This window comes from Lygodium microphyllum, chromosome 21, assembly GCF_053477565.2.
Source record: "Lygodium microphyllum isolate KBCC chromosome 21, Lygodium_microphyllum_v1.1.10, whole genome shotgun sequence".
NCBI lineage: Eukaryota > Viridiplantae > Streptophyta > Polypodiopsida > Schizaeales > Lygodiaceae > Lygodium > Lygodium microphyllum.
The window spans coordinates 15,887,232-15,897,532 of record NC_141155.1 but is presented as its reverse complement, the minus strand read 5'-3'; the positions used below and the strand labels follow the sequence as shown (position 1 = coordinate 15,897,532).

Below are 10,301 nucleotides of genomic sequence, written 5' to 3'. Positions count from 1 at the left end.
GAGCCACTGGCCATACCCCGTTCAAGTTAGTATATGGGGAGGAGTGTGTCTTGCCTTTAGAGATTGAGCTGCCAACTATTCGGTTTGCCATCAATCATTCTTTGAGCGATACAGACGCACTTTTTGAGCGCTTGACGACACTGGCACATTTAGATGAGCTTAAGTTGCAGAGCTTATTGCACCAAGAAGTGGCGAAGCGCCGAATGAAGCAGCTACACGACCTCAAAGCCAAGAAATACACCTTCAAGAAAGGACAGCTTGTTCTGTATTATGACGCACGACGAGAATTATTTCCAGGCAAGCTAGAACCCAAATGGGATGGGCCCTATAGGATCGTTAGAATAGGAAAGAATAAATCTACAGTGTTGTTAGCTGACCTTGAGGGGATAGAATTTAAAAATAAGGTTAATCTTAATAAGATTAAACCTTATTATTTCTGATTGCACTAAAGCTATGATTGCCTTACAGGTCTAGGCGAGATCGATCAAACATCTGCAAGGAAATCGTGATAGAGGTTGATGGGTCGTCTGATCCCTTATTTAGAACACCCATATTTGGAACAGAGGTATCATCAGGGAAAGCTCATTTGGTGGAGCAAAGGATACAAGGTGATTGAGCAAGAAGGCGGGACATTTATTTGGGAGATCAAGGTCTTTTGCCATCACTGCCTACAAATTTTGACGAGTATCCCTGTTGAATTCAATGACGATGGAGGGATGGAACCTACAGTCCACCCGTTGAATATGTTGAATTTCGATTACCATAATTAGGAGTAGAGTTCTGGATGGCGGGATGTGTAAACCCTTTATGGACGTACACCTTGTACTTTGATGGGGCGTCCAGGGGTCCATGCAAAAAAGGAAGTGTAGGAGTTGTCATCCGAGACCCCCGACGACGCATTGTCATGAAGTTAGCTGCTTATCTCGGGGTGAATTTTACCAATAACATGGCAGAATACAAAGCTCTGATTATGGGTTTGAATATTGCCAAGAAGAATGGTATCCGCCAGTTGTTGGTGAAAGGGGACTCTCAGTTGGTTTTAAATCAACTCAATGGGACGTACATGGTACGAAACCCCATCCTTTGCATGTACCATCATACTGCCATGGCCCTGCTAGGCGAATTCGATAGAGTGTCTTTTCAGCTGATTCCACGAAATTGGAATCAGTTTGCCGATTCTTTGGCTAATCTTGCGTATGAAGAAGACCTCTTCTTTAATTGTGGCCCCTGTCCCGATATATCTATTGATGGTGAGACAGGACCCGGTCATTTGTGGGGTATGCTTTCTGAACATGCCCTCTTTGGCAGACGATGGTTGATTTGGGTGATGCAGAGGGTAAGCGAGACTCATCTGCCTTTATTATCTTGGACCCACATACTGGTTAGACGACATGTGATGCAAACACCTCTTGCGATATACGCAGGAGGGATAGGTCATAATTTAATGCACCTAGTTTAGGGCTACGAGCCTCTGTTCCCCTGGGAATAGTATGCTTTGCTGTCTATCATAGTTGTTTCCAGGAGGATGTTATGCATAGTATGGTTTTATTTCATTAGGCCAAGAGGGCCGATGCAGTTTTGTAGTGAAGTGTTTGATTTCATTAGGCCAAGAGGGCCATTTCCCTGTCTAGTGCAGGTGCGTTTAATTGGGTTTTTGTTTTAGTGTTGTGCTGGACAGATTTCGTGGTTCATGAACTTTGGTGGAGCCTGGGGGAGCCTTTGCTGCGATGGAAGCTTCTTGTGGCCAATCCAGGTGATATTTCTCTTTTATGAGTACCTTTCTTTCCTGTTATATGTGTATCTGTACTTGTCGAGGGGATATATTTTTGTTGGGGACCAGCAACCAAGGCATGAAGTCCCAAGTTTAGGCTAAGGATGTTTGAGGGAGGTCGGAGTAGTCATTGCCTCCTGCAACGACATTGTTAGACATTGAAAGACCTGTTTTAGAAGGAAGTCCTAGTGGCCTTGTCCTGCTAGGCAGCCGTTCTAGGAGTTCTTGTTAGTAGTGAGGCAGTTAGAGAAGCCTGCCAGAAGATAATAATGATGATGCCCAGAAACTTTGTATATCCTAAAAGATGACTATAAATACGAAGGTGTGTAAAAAGGGGTTCTAACCCCTATCAAAGCAAAGAAAAGGAATGAAAATATATAAGCAGTTGATCATTGCCTTGCGAGGGCCTGGTAGGTTCCTGGGGACGAGTCAGACCCGGGGCCGATACCTTGTCTTCCTAGGGGTGGCTTCTTGCTGCAAACCAAATGAAATACCAAAACAAGGAAGGTTGGAGCGAAAATAAAAGTGAGCGTTAGAAAAGGATTAAGTGTCACCTTGCGAGGGCTTGGTAGGTTCTTGGGTACCGAGACAGGTCCTGAGACCGATGCCCTGTTCTCCTTGGGTCACTACGCTCAGCTCCCTCCTTTTTACATGCCTAAGTATGATCATCCAATAAAAAACCCTAAAAGAAGAAATGTACTGAAAGAACATACTCTTTGATCAGGCTATAGGAGTCCTCGCCTTGTAGGAGCTCCTGGTTGTGTTGTCTTTAGTTGGTAAGTAGTTCAGACTACCACTTAGGGCAACCTCTTTGACATTTCTTTTTAGTTTGGCTGTGTTGGCGCAGTTGGTTAGTGACTCACTTCAGATCTTCTATTAGATGATGCTAGGCCTATTCCTTGTGGCTGTCATGCCTTGGTCCTGTCCAGGGGTAGGGGGAGCATTGTGCTGAGTTTTATTATGTATTTGTTTTGTATCAGTTTGATGCTTCTTTGGTTGTTTATGTGCAGATATGTTCGTGGGTTCGACGGACTGAGTCGTCCTATCCCGTGGTCGCCAATGACGGATGGATTTTAGGCCCTGAAACGTGCCTAAAAATAGGAGAAAAATGTGAAAATGCGGGGGAAAATGCTCAACCACGAAGGCGGCAGCTCGACCTAAGACGATTTTAAGCGTCAAGTGCTTGACGGGCGCCCGTACGACACTCCGAGAATTTTCATAATTTTTTCATGCGCCTGTGCAAGTGACGGAATTTGCCGGTCAGTTTGTGGTCACAAGACGGTCGCGCAGGATTTTTCTGGGCTCGAATCGGACGTCGGACACGGAAAATATGGCAAAACCCGGGAGGATGCCCGAAAAAGGGCCAGAAATGAAAGGGTGGCCACTTGAGGATTGAAGGGGTGCTCTTCAAAGGGGGCACCCCCCCCAATTTTTAAAAAAAGGAGGGCGGGATGTACTCGCGATGATCAGCGCGCAGAAAAACGGCGCCCCCCCCCCCCCCATAATCGAGATGGCAGCCTATACACAAGGCCTATGAGAGATCATGCCAGCCTTCTGCCTCCAGTCTACGCTTCGTATCGCCTCCTCTCGCGCGCAAGATGGTGGCCTGGTTGGAGAGAGAGAAAATCAGTCTTTCTCTCTCCTTCCTCTCTCTCCTCTTAACCCCCGTTCGTGCGTGGAAGAGTAGAATGGAAATGGATGGCCGGATGGATGCCGATTCTTGACGAGATTGAAGGGCAATGCCAAATCATTGTAGATTGCTGATTCCAAGCAGAATTCATGGCTGGAAATCAATCGTGGGACGTGCCAAATTTAATGGAAAACCCGCAAGACACGGTAATAATTATTTTTTCAAAGAAAATGGCCTTTTGATGCAAATTTGGTTGATAAAAATGTGTTCATATGGATTGAGTTTTGAGTATGTCGTGCTTTGAGTTGTTTTCTGGCTGTTCATCATTTAAAAATCAGAAAAACATATGCGGGATAGCAGAAAATAGAAAACCGAGACACGAAAAACCATAAAAATGAAGGAAAATAGGGTTTTTTGGGTTAAAAATGATGCAATAAATTAATCCACACCTACTAAAATTCTTTTTCTGCTGAAATGAACTAAGAGCCACAACCCATAAGCTGAACTTTATTTTCCGCAATTAAAAAAATGGGAGAAAATGGAAAAAATTGCAAAAAAATGGTGGAAAAACCCTAAAAATAGGGAAAATTTTATATTTTGGGCTTCGGAAAATGGGAAAAATTATGAGTAATGTCCGTGAATGTATAGTGAGGCTGAGGCATGAAGATTTGCTTCAGATCAGCCTTGCTTCCGTGTTTTAGTTCGGTTTTGTCCGCTTTTGATATGAAAAATAAGGGAAAAAGCCGTAAAATGCCATGCAACGAAGCATACAATCGTTAGAAAGAAACCATTATAAGGATGTTTTGCACTTGTGCACGATACCGTTTTACTAAATGTTTGAGCACTAGACATCCACGAAATGCATGGAGCATGAAAAAGAATTTAAAAGTATCAGTGACCAGCTCCTGGACATGCATTGCAATTGGTTTATTAGAACATGACCTACGTTGAGAGGCAGTGAGATACCCATGCTGTAGGCTAGTCGTGGGATCCTAAAGGGGAAATCAAGTAAGGACAATGGTACATTCCTGGACACGCTTATTTGGTACCTTGAGCGACGTTTGTGCGAAATGTCTAAATGTTGAGCGACGCATCGAGGGGCCAATCCCCAAGGTGTAGGAGAGTCGCAGAGGGTTGACGGCATTCAGCCGTAGGAGGAACCCCATGTGTATGTGATTCGAGCCTTTTGGCTATGTGAAAGGGACTCCCTCTGAGGAGTAGTAAGCTAGGATCAGTTGGACTACAACGTATTACAAACGCAATGTTTAGGAAGGCAGAGATTTTGATAGACGCTCCTGGCCGCGAGGCCGAGGGGTTGTCTTGTGCGTAGTGACGAGGTCCGGCTAGTGCATGAGCCAGTGCCGGCCCGTTTTTTGGTCCATCATCACCTGAATAGGGCATCTACATGACAAAATAACTAGCACAAGAACTCAAAACTATAGATTTCACTTCTCTTTGAAAGTGCTCAATTCCCACCATACTCGAGTAACATAGCACACAGTCCCTCGCATGCTAGTTATGCTGCTTGCATCCTTGCTAACCAACTCACCACTTTTGCTCAAAACTCCACTCCATTGGCATGCTTCACTCTTGTGTATATGGACAACAAAATCATGGTATGGTGACAAATCACAAGAAGTCTAGGATGCAATATCATGCTTCACTCTTGTATGGTCAGTGAAGAAAAATTGTAACTCTGAATTTCAATTTTGGCTTTACATGATAGGCATGCACATGCACGACTCTTTGACAACTGTAACGACTATGAAAACAAAATCACAAACATATCTTAGCAAACATTTCTACTGTTTTTGGAAACATGGAACCAAAATAAAATTGGATGCATATGCCAAAGCATCAATTAAATGATGGGATGCCCCTTAGAGAAGAAATCTTGGCAATAAGTATTCTAGTATGGATGGTGATGGAAGAAGCCTTTCAAAGTATTGCTTTCAGAATAACAAATGGATGAAAAGACGTACCATGATGCATACTAAAATTTGAGTAGAACCTCGTACTAACATTGTTTTACCCTAGCCTTGCTAATAGACTGGTCACCCTAGGGGGGAGTGGAGACCGGTTACACCCAGTCAAGAATAAATCAACCAGTCCTCTTTTTTTGAAAAGCAACCCTCGCAGGGAAAAAAGCAACGGTCATACTTTCCATTGCTCTCACTTTTCCTTTATCTATCCACCATATTGCCCCCAGACTTATGCAACTAGCTCCCCTCCTGTCGCTCTCCATAATTGCATATCCAGCTCTCTATGAACTAATACATACATACATACATACATGCATACATACATACATACACACATACATATATGTATATTGCATCAAGGCTACCTATGGAGCAGCACTTTTAAAGCCAAGGGATTGCATCAAGCACAACATAGGTTGGTTGCACTGCTGCCCTACAATTTTGAGACACGAAGTTTATTTGAATTCAGAAGGGCATTTCTGATATTAAGTTTGCCTATGGAGTAGCACTTTCAAAGCTAGGAGATTGCATCAAGGGCAACACAGGTTGGTTGCACTATTGCCCTACAATTTTGAGAGACTTGAAGTTTATTTGAATTCAGAAGGGCATTTCTAATATTACTGTCATGCTAGGATAAGTACCTATTCTCATGTATTCGATGTTGTTAGTTCTACAGATCATGCATCCATTGACTTTCCCTTACAATGCTTGGTTGTTGGCGTGCAACCAGTTGGAAATTTATTTCTTCTTGCTCTCTACATATTATTTGATTGTTGCATCAGCTGCACTGAAGTACTCTCCCAACCTGCAATATATTTGCTTCGCTTTGTACAATCACACAATGTACCTGCACCCCTGCAATTTTGACAGAGACATGAAGTTCATGTGAATTCAGGAGGGCATCTCACATGTTAGTGTCATGGCAGGGAAATTACCTGTTTCCATGTTCCCTGTTCAAAGATGTTGGTTCTCGTTTCTTCTGCGTCTACACACGTCCCCCTCACAATGTTTCGTTGTTGCTTTGGTCCCAATTGGAAATGTTTTTCTTATTTCTCTTTGCACATTATATCAATATGAAAAATTACTAGACACATTGAAAAGTTGTGCTGGCAACAAACCACATACAATAGGACTGTGATAACCCTGTACCCCATGCACAATGATTAATCGTTTAAATCACTATTTTCCATGTCAATTTTAGCTAATTAGTTCAATAAACAACAAAAAGAAACATTAATTAACTAGAAACTCACATGCAATCCTTCCTCTTTCTCAAGAATTCCATGCTCCATCGATTGTATTGTGACATCTCCACATAGCAGAACTAATTTTTGCTGGTCCTTGCAGAGAATGGACCATTGTTTCCTGCATCGGTCTCTTCATTACAGCGGCAGCACGTTGAAGAGAACACAACATGTCCATCCTTAGACATCCCTTGCCAATAATCCAATCCACTATTATACGAATTGTCAGTTCGTTGGAAACATTGCAAGGGTCATCATTGCAATCGTCAGTGCAGCATTATGTAGAGGAGGAGGATGACCTCATGGAGCAATTTATGCTGAATGTTTTCATAGTATGCTCAATCAGAATACTGAAACTATTAAAACCATAATGAACTTGCTTCATAGCATCTTTGCCACATAGCTATAGAAGTGGCTTCATAACCAGATGTTAACCACCACTTATGTAATCACAGAAATACAAGACACGAACTATAAATATATGAAATCATTACTGTTTTGTAAACACTGCAGAACACAAAGAAATTTGAGACCTGACAAAAATCATTTACTTCAGCATTGACAGAAATCCATATGGCAACCCATTCAATGATAGAAAAACTTTGCAACACTATCATGTTTGAACACTACTATGGGTGCATCACATGGAAGATGTGCAGAACCAAACTACTAATCACATTTTAAAATCAAGAAGCTTGTTTTATGCTATGAACATGTCAGACCTGTGTATTGCAGGACGACATTTTTGGTCCTGGCCTGATTGTGATTATGAATTTATATAATTACAGAATGCAGATTCCAGACATGATGATTGTGATCATGAATTTCCCTATTACAGAATGCAAACTCCAGACATGATCTGATTGTGAAGTACTTTAGCCCTTTGTTTGCAATATCCAATATGGTACAAGTAGAGGATAACACATTCCGAAAACCAACATATGAGTGTGTTGCCAAGGTTGCATGTGTCTGTGCAGGACCAAGACAATACAAGCAAATAAATCTGATCTTTTGTGTGGTTTTTACAGATTTCATCATGTTGATGGGATGAAATTGCATGCACTTAGCGGCTGGGGGACATGTAAATCCCCCAGCACAAAGGCCAATCTAGTGCGTACATATGAAAACCACTTGCAGTTTAAATTAAACCATTGACAGTTTGCAAAGAAGTGATCGCACATACAATTAGATGGCACAAATGCATGAGCATTCAATGCAAGCATCAAGTGTCGGTGTGAGTGCATACTGATGAAGACAGACCAAAGTACAAGCAATGATCCAGAATAACAGAAGCAAGAACAATTTCTATGCATTTGGCTCCTTTACTGCCACAAGCTATAGCAAATCATAGTGCCACATGCTTTCAAGCAAACAATAAATATGACAACATTTGAGGACACACCTTCCAATGAACCATGAATTAAATGTGTTGAGTATAGGCTTTGCTGCTTTAGAGAACTTCCTACTTGTAAAGCCTGCTCCAGATGGATTTTGTTTGTTGCTACCAGTTTTTTCCATCTTGCTACTCTAATAATCATATTGGAAAATGTATTCAAGTTGACACTGCCCTCTCTTCAGGTTGACCGGCCTCTCTTGTAGATGAGCCTTTTTCGAGCCTCAATTACTGGAATTTCTCCTACTGATGATCTCCTTTAAATTTGCAATATCAACTGCTTCCGAGTCTCCCCAATCACCACTAGCACCTGATTGTCATGAACTACTTTGATCAGTTCATCCTTTAACTTATATATGGGGAGACTCCGTCTCTGTTCTTGAATTAAGAGCTTTGATCCGCTAACCGAATGTGGGTGCCTTTCCAAACACATCCTTCTTCCACTCATCCATATCATAGGTAGAAAGGCCAACACCACACTAAGCTCTTGTGCTAAATGCCTCTCCCCTATCTTTGGCCTTAAATCCTCCCAAGGTCAATTCAAATCTTTGGGGATGGAATCCAGCATAGTCCTCTGTTGTTTGTTGCTCTCAAAGTTCTCTTCTCTCTTTTTCCAAAACAGAAATTCATTGTAGCCCTTTGCAAAGAGCCATCTGGATTTTTCACAATCTTTATAGGGGACACATCAATAGAGTACTGCATTTGTCCTATCAAGAATGTGGGTTCATCCTCATTCAGCTCTATCTCAAGTTCCTCTTCAGCACCTTCATCTTGATGAAGCAAGCTGCCACCATCTCAGTCATAGCTGGGATAATCCCTCACATCCAAAACCCCAAATGCAATGAGCTGTTTAGCCACCCATCTCTTCGGAGAGCTCATCCTTTTTAATGGGCATCAAGAAGAACCATTATCATCTTCCTTTGTTATCATTATACTTGAGAGGCCTTTCCTACCAGAAAGAAGCTGATTGGAACTAGGATTTTCCTCTTCATCCAAACTGCTCCTTTTCATGGGGAGGAGATCTTGCCTTGTTTTCTGGTCTACATCCCTCATGGAAAAGCTAAGTTTCTTCTAAGTCATAGAAACAATCTTTACCCAAACTTCTTGATCTTGTTTGACCACATCTCTTGCATCATCTATCATTCTCAAAGCAATTTGAGAAACATGGACAATACCCTCTTTGCACTCATGAAAACTGAAGAGTTGTACGAAGTAGCTATTATCCATGACCCTAGAAACCCTGCCACAGTATACATCAAAAAGCTCTACCTCCTGAGGGGCACCCTAAAAGCCTTGATCTCCTCTCTCTCCATTCTTCCAACTTATATCACCATCTCGATACTCATCATGTTCGTCCTGGTTCCTATAATGATCTTTAGCAGCCCTACCATAACTATCATGGTCGTCATGTATATGATCAATACATTTAGGACCCCTGTCTCCATCTCTGTCCCTATCCTTGTCCCTATCCCTGCCCTTGTACCTATCTCTATCCCTGTCCTTGTCTCTGCCTCTGTGTCTGCCCATGTTCCTGTTGTGTCTCTGTCAATAGGTACATCAATGAAGCGCATGTATCATGTTGAAATTAGGTAGTGTCAAGCATCCGATGACCAGTTTTGACGTCCTCCAGAACTGGCGCTTCAATGCTAGCCACCACATCCAACTCTCCCCATGACTCCACATCAAACTGGTTGTCCTCGTTGACGTTCAGGAGCCCCATGGAGGCAACGCCGAGGCCAACGGTGGGGTAGTGCACTAAACGAGGGTATTAAGGCCACAGTGAGGCAGAGATTGCCATCCTCTATAGCATGATGAAGGTGGAGGAGCCGTCCATTGGCACTGCTGTTGCATCAAGTTAGAGAGATGGAGAGCAAAATTGGTCGTTGATAAGGAAGGGTATCTCGAGGAGGCATCGCGAGTCCTTCCAACAAGGAGGTTCTCACAAAGAAAGACCGAAAGCCTTCCACCTACAACCACACCTAGGCTACCAATCTGTTTAACAAGAGTGTCCAATATCTCATCTAGGATGACTATGGCCTGCACAAATGGTATGAAAAATAGGTTGCTAATATTGTCTCAACGGGCACAATACTACATGTAAATGTATGGCCATTGTGTGCAATTTGACGGTTTGGCCAACTCAACTTCAGTTTAGGTCCTTGGAAGAAGATGTGGACATCAAGGTTGTAGACACTAAAGAAAATAAAAAAGAAAAGTTTATCCATGCATTGATGCACATAGCACTATGATTACAAAGAGGAGATGCCATTCATAGTATATC

General features: G+C 42.5%; 1 pseudogene across 1 annotated transcript; it reads right to left on the bottom strand.

The window, feature by feature from the left end:
• Positions 1-5,878: 5,878 nt before the first annotated feature.
• Positions 5,879-10,009, bottom strand: LOC148017767 (putative pre-mRNA-splicing factor ATP-dependent RNA helicase DEAH5 pseudogene; annotated as a pseudogene). Its single transcript, XR_015687763.1, has 2 exons — positions 6,319-10,009; positions 5,879-6,238 (listed from the first exon to the last, which is right to left on the bottom strand). The product of XR_015687763.1 is annotated as a putative pre-mRNA-splicing factor ATP-dependent RNA helicase DEAH5 pseudogene (transcript).
• Positions 10,010-10,301: the final 292 nt, after the last annotated feature.